General features: G+C 43.4%; 1 long non-coding RNA gene across 1 annotated transcript; it reads right to left on the bottom strand.

Annotated features, from left to right (window-relative positions):
* Positions 1-5194: 5194 nt before the first annotated feature.
* Positions 5195-7278, bottom strand: LOC133370423 (uncharacterized). The gene is made up of 3 exons (XR_009759127.1): positions 7247-7278; positions 6885-6920; positions 5195-5222 (listed from the first exon to the last, which is right to left on the bottom strand). It is a non-coding gene; the product is annotated as an uncharacterized LOC133370423 (long non-coding RNA).
* Positions 7279-8142: the final 864 nt, after the last annotated feature.

The following is an 8142-nucleotide window of genomic DNA, read 5'->3' as shown; positions in this document are numbered from 1 at the left end:
AGAATACAACTCCCATCACCCTTAACCCTTAGCCATGCTGCCAGAGACTGATGGGAGATGCTGTTGTCCAAAACACTTGAGGAGCACCACATTGGCTACCATTAATGTACATGATGGATTGTGTGATATATGAATTTAGTAAAGACAATTCAAGCCAGATGGTAATTAATGATTACTGAGTGTTACTTTCTGGGGAGGAGTGAACTGAACTGAACCAAGCTGACCCCTGATTCTCACAAGCAGTTGGGAAGGGTGTGGCCCATCGTTCTGAGGATGGACGGGCCCATTAAAGCCAGACCATCCCAGGTCTGCATGGGGATGGGAATAGGTTTGTCCTGTTTGAGTTTTAAGGGGAAATCCTTAACAATCTGCCCAGAATCACCAAGGGAAAAATATGTATGAGAGTTGCAGAACTGCCTCTGATCTTGGAAAAGCTATTTATTGCCTTAAAAAAAAAAAAAAAAGTTCAGAACCAGGAAATCCAACCACTTGTGAGTAGCTAGCAGGCAGGACTCCTTGCCACTGCATGCTTTGGATACAGTGCTGCAAGTCTCCCTGGGAGTGACAGGAGTTGATGGCATTCGGCCCCTCTCAGGTGGAAAGTGTGGAGGAAAGAGGCTCAGGTAGCCACTACTTTTTACATTGGGGCAACCATGTTTTTACCGCCATACATTCTCCCCTGGGAGCTTCAAAGCCTTTGAATCTGGGCTCCTGCTGGGAGGAAGAGCAGGATATAAATCAAATAATAAATAAATAAATAAAATATAACACTGGTGGACATTGATGCAAATGGCTCCCAAAACATCCATCAGCGTTCAATGGACCAGTGGCAGCCTATGCTGTGGGGTCGCCCTTCTGACACTGGCATTGCGGCAACTTACCTTACTAACTGCAGTTAGCACAGAATGCTGCAGTAAAGTTGCTGACAGGGATGAGACCCTGTCAGGATGTCACACCTCTGCTCAGAAATCTGCAGTGGTTGCCGATTTGTTACAGGGCCAAAATCAAGGTGTTTTTATTGGTATATAAAACCTTTAACAGCTTGGGGCCAGCTTGCAGTGGGATGACCTTACCCCATCATGCCCACTCAACCACTTCGATCTGTAGAACTGCCACTGTTACAGGTGCCACATCATACTCGTCCCACTCTTGTGGAACTCCCTGCCTATTGCTATCAGGCAGGCAGGCACTTTCCCTGTACTTTTTCTGGCACCTGCTTCAACCATTTTTGTTCAGGGAAGCCGATCGAGACCCATAGACGTTGATGTGTTTTCATCTCTTTGCAATCTATGTCGGTTTTAATTGTTTTTTAAATTACTTGTTTTTAACTGTTTTTATTGATACTTTTAATGGTGTCTTGTAAACTGATTAGAGGTTTTGTGTGGCTTTTTTTGACGAACAAGCAGTATATAACGTTTGTCAATAAAACAATTAAATAAATAAATGACCTAGATGGGTCTGGAGCAGGGCAGAGTGGTGGTGAGGTCTAGGTTCGGCTATGCTGTAGCAGAGTGCATCCGCACAGCCCCACCCTTGCCACTCCTTTCCTCCACCCTATTCCCAACCAGGTAAACAGCAGCAATGGCAGTGTCTAGAGGATGGCTCCATGGCTCTGCTCCACAGAGTATAAAATCCAGGAGTGTTTTCGCTGGAGGGAATGAGGGGGATAGAGCCCTCTTTAATTTAATATGGGCAAGGCAGGTTGACCAAGTGGAAGATGTACATGATGAAGCTGGGGAACAAGCAAGCAGGAGAAAGCAGAGTCTGGAAAGAGCAGGTGGGTAACTCCAGGGGAAGGGGTTGGGCCACCTTTGGAGTGTCTTTTGGTTCATCTCCTTGCTATGGAATCAGCTTCCGTCACCAAAATAATCATGAGAACTGTCGCCCTGCAGATGTAGCTGGACTCCATCATTTCTGACCATTGGCCATGCTGGCTGAGGCTGATGGGAGTTGAAGTCATTGCCAAGGGCTCATGGAGAATAACCATCCAAATGAGATGGTACAAGTGGAACCTTCATAAGAATGTAGGAGCAGACCAAAGGTCCAGCTGCTCCCTATAGAGAGCTAGCATGATATGGTGGTTAGAGTGATCAACTAGGACCTTGGAGACAAGAGTTCAAATCCCCATGCCACTGTGAAGCTCACTTGGTGACTTTGAGCCAGTCACTGAGCGTAACCTACCACACAAGGTTGTTGTGAGGATCAAAGGGGGGCAGGTGGAGAACCACGTGTGCCACCTTGAGCTCCTTGGAGGAAAGGTGGGGTATAAATGAAATGGTCATCCCCTAGCAATCCGGTTCTCACAGTAAGCAACCAGTTGCTTAGGAGAAGCCCACAGGCAGGAGATGAGCAAAACAGCAGTGTGCAGTGCAGCCCCGCCCTTTCAAAGGAATGAGTCTATTCTGCGCCAGGAATGCCAGTTCTTGTTCAGGCTTTGGGGCAGGGAAATGGGGAGACAGAATTTGAGGCTGGGGAAGAGGAGAAAAACTTGTCTTCTGGGATGAAGCTGTTAGCGGCTTCAGGAGGCTAATTACCTCCCCCCCCCAAAAAAAATCTCCTCCAGTTTCCTCCACTGCCCCATTTGCCATCCCAGCGTTCCATATGACCTGGAAGCTCACAGGTCCAGAGAGAATGTTTCTGGAGGTTTTTTTCCTTTAAAAAATTGTTTAATTTACAAATGCATATATTTTTTCATACCTAGGGAATTCCTGCGTACAGTACCACCTTATTTTTGATTCACCCCATTACCACCACCCCCAAATGATAGGCACTCAACCAGCCAAGTTTGCTATTAGAGGGAATGACCCCAGGTAAAGCAGCATGAGACTATACTTTTACAACACAAAGAGAGAGATCTAAAATACTTCTTAGGGCCTCTCTCAGAGGGCAGAGAAGTCATCAGGGTATATGAAGTATCAGGACTGGTGGTCTAGACCATGGATCACCAACCTTGAGGAGTCCATCAACACATTTGGAAACTGGAGAAACTATTGTGGGCACCACACACACACCATAACCTATAATACTGGCTACAGTAGAACAATTCTTTCAAGGTTAATTTCAGTGGGGGAACCTTCTTAACTAAAATGTTCCCAAACAATACATGAACTGAAACACAGGCAGCCTTTGAAATCTGCACTTCTCTGAATTTTGCTATGCTCCAGGAAAGTAATGTGTATATAGTAGGACATATAGCATACAGTATATATACTATATAGTATAGTATGCATATAGTAGGACAAAGTGTGCAATAAGTTGCATATATTAGTGAAGACAACATACAAACATGCATTCAGTTATGGGGAATTGCTTTGCAAAAAATGGGTATAAGGCAAAATTGCTTACAAAATGTGCATATTAGGAGAAGTTCTCACTAAAATGTTGATGAATTTCCACGAGGGTATATAAAAAGAAAGAAAACGGATGTGGAAATGTGGGGAACTAAATGCATAGGTGGAAAAATGAGAAACAGAGGAACCAAAATGGACAGATTCTCCCAAGATGTTGCTTGCATTGAGCAGGCCTACCAAGAGAACACTGTTGGTCCCTCGTGTCACCTGACATTGTCTGTGCTGATAGCTGCAATACTGCCCTTTGCCTGTCTGTGGTGGTGGTGCTAGAGCTCAGCGGAAATGAAGTGAGCAGCTCTCTTCTCAAGCAGGATTCCTCAGTGGCAGAGAATTAAGGTGGCCTTCACCAACCTGGTATCCTCCATATGTTTTGGACTACAACTCCCATCATGCTCAGCCCTTGCTGGCTGGGGCTGATGGGAGTCATAGTGTCAAACATCTAGAAGGCACCAGATTGGCAAATGCAAGAATAATGCAACCAGAGTCATCGGTTCAAGACCCATGCCACTTTCCAACATCCTGTGGCAGTAGCATTTACATTTATGGGGGCAATCCTATCAACATTATCTATTCCTCATAAATACAAATCAGCCAGTATGTTTATGCATTTAGGATTTCATTTTATTCTCATGAAGCTTTTTCCAAGGCCAAAAGGCAACATAACAGCTTATTAAAGAAACCAAAGCAAAACCAAGCCATCCACCCACCACCACCACCACGCTTTGTTTAGATTGCATGATCTGTTCTCCTCAATTAGAACAGACTCTGTTAATTTTGCAGACATGTAGATGGGTCTAGGGCCTTTCTGGATGAAAGGTGTAGTGGTTGGTGGCCTGATCAGCTGCTTCAGCTTCTAGGTCTCTTAGATCTTGCTTCAGGCTGTTTCACACATTCTGGAAAAAAGGAAAAAATGGTAAGAAAATAACTGCAAAAAGATGTATGCTTCGGGTGAGCAACTAGAGACCATGGTGTAAAATCTCATCCTCCAAGAGGAGTATCCTGGGCCCTTCAGTTGCCATCTCATGGGTAAATGAGTATGGAGAAGTGGTACTGGCATCTCCACTCCAGTCTCTTCAGGACCATAGCTTAGTGGTAGAGCAACTACTTTGCATGTAGAAGGTCCCAGTTTCAATCCCTGGCATTTCCAGGCAGAGCGGCCTGCCTGAAACCTTGCCAGTAAGTGTGCACAGTGTTGAGCTAGACTGGAAGCTATCTTCTGCTGAGTCCGACCGCTGGCCTATGCTCCACTGCTGTCACAGATCTTGCTGACAGAAGGTTTAGAAGGCTGTGGAACAAAAGACTGCCATACCACATCTCCCATCCATCTTAACTCCATGACAACTAGTTACTGACTAGGGATGTATAAACTAAAGCTGAAATCTAGGCACACTTGCCTGAAGTCAGCGAGGCTGACTTCTGAGGGAGCATGCACATGAGTGCAGTGTTAGTCAATTAAAACCTTGACTGTTAGCTTCACTCTTTTTGATAGCCGTGTGCATGTTTAGGGTGGTGTAGGCTTTAGATGTGGCACCTTCACAGTGATATAGCAGGGTCCCATTCTTTACATCATGGGTAGAAGATCTGTGGCTCTCCAAGTGCTTTTGGACTGTAACTCCCATCAGCCCCAGCCAGCATGGTCAGTGGTCAGGGAAGATGGAAGCTGTAGTCCAACAATATCTGGTGTAGTCCAACTATGTGTAGAGATCATCCCTGGGCTAGGGCTCTCCCAGAAAGAAATCTCAGTGTCCCCATGCCCAGGATTATACAGTACCCAGAGGTAATTATGGTTAAGCTGTTTAGAAATTGTTTTACATTTATAGTGTAGATATGCTTACCAAGGACTAATCATTTGTATGCTCCTTATGCTTCATCCTGTGAGAAACAACACAAAAATTAGCTGTTTCTGATTCTTATAAAACGAATTAGCTTCCGGGCAAAGTTCAGGTGGTGGTTCTGGTGTACAAAGCTTTATAAAATGTGGGACCAGGATAACTAAACAATCATCTTATCCCCTACGTACCCAATCTACAACTGCACTTAGCAGGAGAGAGTCTTCTGCAGATACCAGCTTGTCAGGAGGTGCATTCTGTATGTCACAGGAATCAGGCCTTTAATTTATTTATTTATTTATTTTATTTCATTTTTAAACCGCCCATAGCAAATAGCTCTCTGGGCGGTGTACAAAAGATTAAAAGTACAGAAATACAAAATATCACAATAAATAAACTGAAACAAAGAGATTTAAAATTGTAACATTAAACGCTTTAAAATGCCTGGGAGCATAGCCAGGTCTTAACCTGGCGCCGAAAAGATAGAAGCATCAGCGCCAGGCGTATTTCTTCGGGGAGGCTATTCCACAATTCGGGGGCCACTACAGAAAAGGCCCTAGATCGAGTAACTGTCCTCCGGGCTTCCCGATGGGTTGGTACCCGGAGGAGGGCCTTAGACGCTGAGCGAAGTGACCGGGTCGGTTCATAGCGGGAGAGGTGTTCCACAAGATACTGCGGTCCCACGCCGTGTAAGGCTGGTGGTGGCACCTACTCTTTGGAATTCCTTACTGTTAATGCAGATGTGAAAGTTGGACAGTGAAAAAAGTGGATAAGAGAAAAAGCAACATTTGAAATATGGTGTTGTAGGAGAGCTTTGCTGATACCATGGACCACGAAAAAGACAAATAATTGGGTACCATGGACCGCGAAAAAGACAAATAATTGGGTACTAGAATAAATTAAACCAGAACTGTCACTAGAAGTTAAAATTATGAAACTGAGGTTATCATGCTTTGGGCACATAAGAAGACATGATTCACTAGAAAAGACAATAATGCTGGGAAAAACAGAAGGGAGTAGAAAAAGAGGAAAGCCAAGCAAGAGTTGGATTGATTCCATAAAGGAAGTTGCAGACCTAAACTTACAAGATCTGAACATAGTGGTTTATAACAGAGGCTCTTGGAGGTCACTGATTCATAGGGTTGCCATAAGTTGAAATCGACTTGAAGGCATATAACAACAACTGTTAACATAATAAATGTGCCACCTCTGTTGTCTTTTTGGCACCTTCTGAACACCATCCTCTATCACTGATATGTTTGCTGTCCTGGGCTCACATGTTTCCTTGTGATTTGATGGTGGTCCATACAAAGTATGTACAAAGCAGTTTAAGCAAATGTAGCCCAAGGATCTTTGTGGTGGTGGTGGTGATGATGATGATGAACTTGCTATTTTCCACTTGGCTTTCTAACAGTGTCATTGAAGCGGCTTGTGACAACTATCTGATAACTATTTAATTAACAAGACATATATACCCCTTAATCAAGAAAGAGTCTCTGAGCAACTTACATGAAACACTATAAAATGTTCATGAGAAAACACCAATGAAATCAACATTTAAAAACAAGTAACCATATAATTTATCAAAATATAGATAAAATCAGCGGTTTCAAAAAAATACACCTAATAAGACAACTAGTTGCTCAGTTCTCATTACAGGGAGAAGAGAAGAGGCAATGCCATTATAGGGACATTTGATACTCACTTCAGGTGCCGGCTCTGGGTTCTTTTTCTTGCCTCCCTGCAATGAAATGCCAGAAATTAAAAAAGACACCAATGCACCATGATCCATGGTGAGCATGGTGGCTAGATGTGAGCAATCACTCACATATAGATGCAAAGCACAATGCCCAGCCCATTCCACAAGGGTCCCAATTGCATGGATCAGGCGTGCTGTAGACATCAAAGGGATGGGACCAGTGGAGAAGCATGACATTGAGGGAGGGGCCACTTTTGCTTCCCTTTATTGTACATGATAGCCCTGCATGCATATACATGTGAAAAGGTCTAAGCATGCTTTCTGCAGCAGTTCTGGAAGAACCAGTGCTGTTCCCCGTGACTTCTCACCTTTCTCTTTTTAGCTGGTCTTTTCCCAGCCTACAAAAGAAGACAAGCAAAAATTATTTATTGGCTTGTGAAAAGAATGGAAACATTGGCCTTGGTCTCATCAACTAGGACAAAGGTGGCTTACCTCATTCCTGGGGTCCAGATTATTATTTTATTTATTTATTCATTTGATTTATATCCCGCCCTTCCTCCCAGTAGCCTCTCTATCTGACAGGGATGGAATGATCTGTCAATTTCGGTTCTCTTAGTTTCTAATATTTCCAATCTTAAATTCAGTTCTCCACATTTTTGCAGCAATTTGTGACTTTTTAAAAAAAAAAAATCCTCACGAAAATTCTCCAGCATTTAAGTGCAAATTTCTCCTAATAAGCACTTTTTGTAGGCAGTTTTGACTACACATTTTTGCAAGCCATCGCTTGTCATATAATACGTTGTTTTCACTCATATATTCATTTTTATACACACTGTCCCGTTATATGTGCATTTTTGTAGGTATTGTTTGGTTGCCGAACTGCATCACAAAATTCAAATAAGTGCAAATTTCAAAGGATGGCTGTGTTTCAGTTCTCATGTTGATTCAGAAATTGTGAATTTGATAGATTCAACTTGAAATGTGAACTGAATCAAAATTCTTGCCTATTCCTACTATCTGGCGCTGCTCATGATATTCCCCCTCTCCCTAGGCAACACCCCTCACTGACCATGCTTTGTGCCCCAATTATTTTTGCCTGGTTGGACTGTATCCTTGAACTCTGATAATGCCTTTGGCTTGCGTTGATGGAAAATAGAGAAGGGTTTGTACAGAAACTAGCCTCCTATACAAAGGCTCTCAGAACATTACCCTGAAGGGTGTGTGGCCCTTGGACTGAAAACATTTCCCTGTCCCTGAACTAGGA

This window comes from Rhineura floridana, chromosome 15, assembly GCF_030035675.1.
Source record: "Rhineura floridana isolate rRhiFlo1 chromosome 15, rRhiFlo1.hap2, whole genome shotgun sequence".
Taxonomy (NCBI): domain Eukaryota; kingdom Metazoa; phylum Chordata; class Lepidosauria; order Squamata; family Rhineuridae; genus Rhineura; species Rhineura floridana.
Note: the sequence above shows the minus strand (reverse complement) of the source record. Positions and strands in the feature narration are given on the sequence as shown.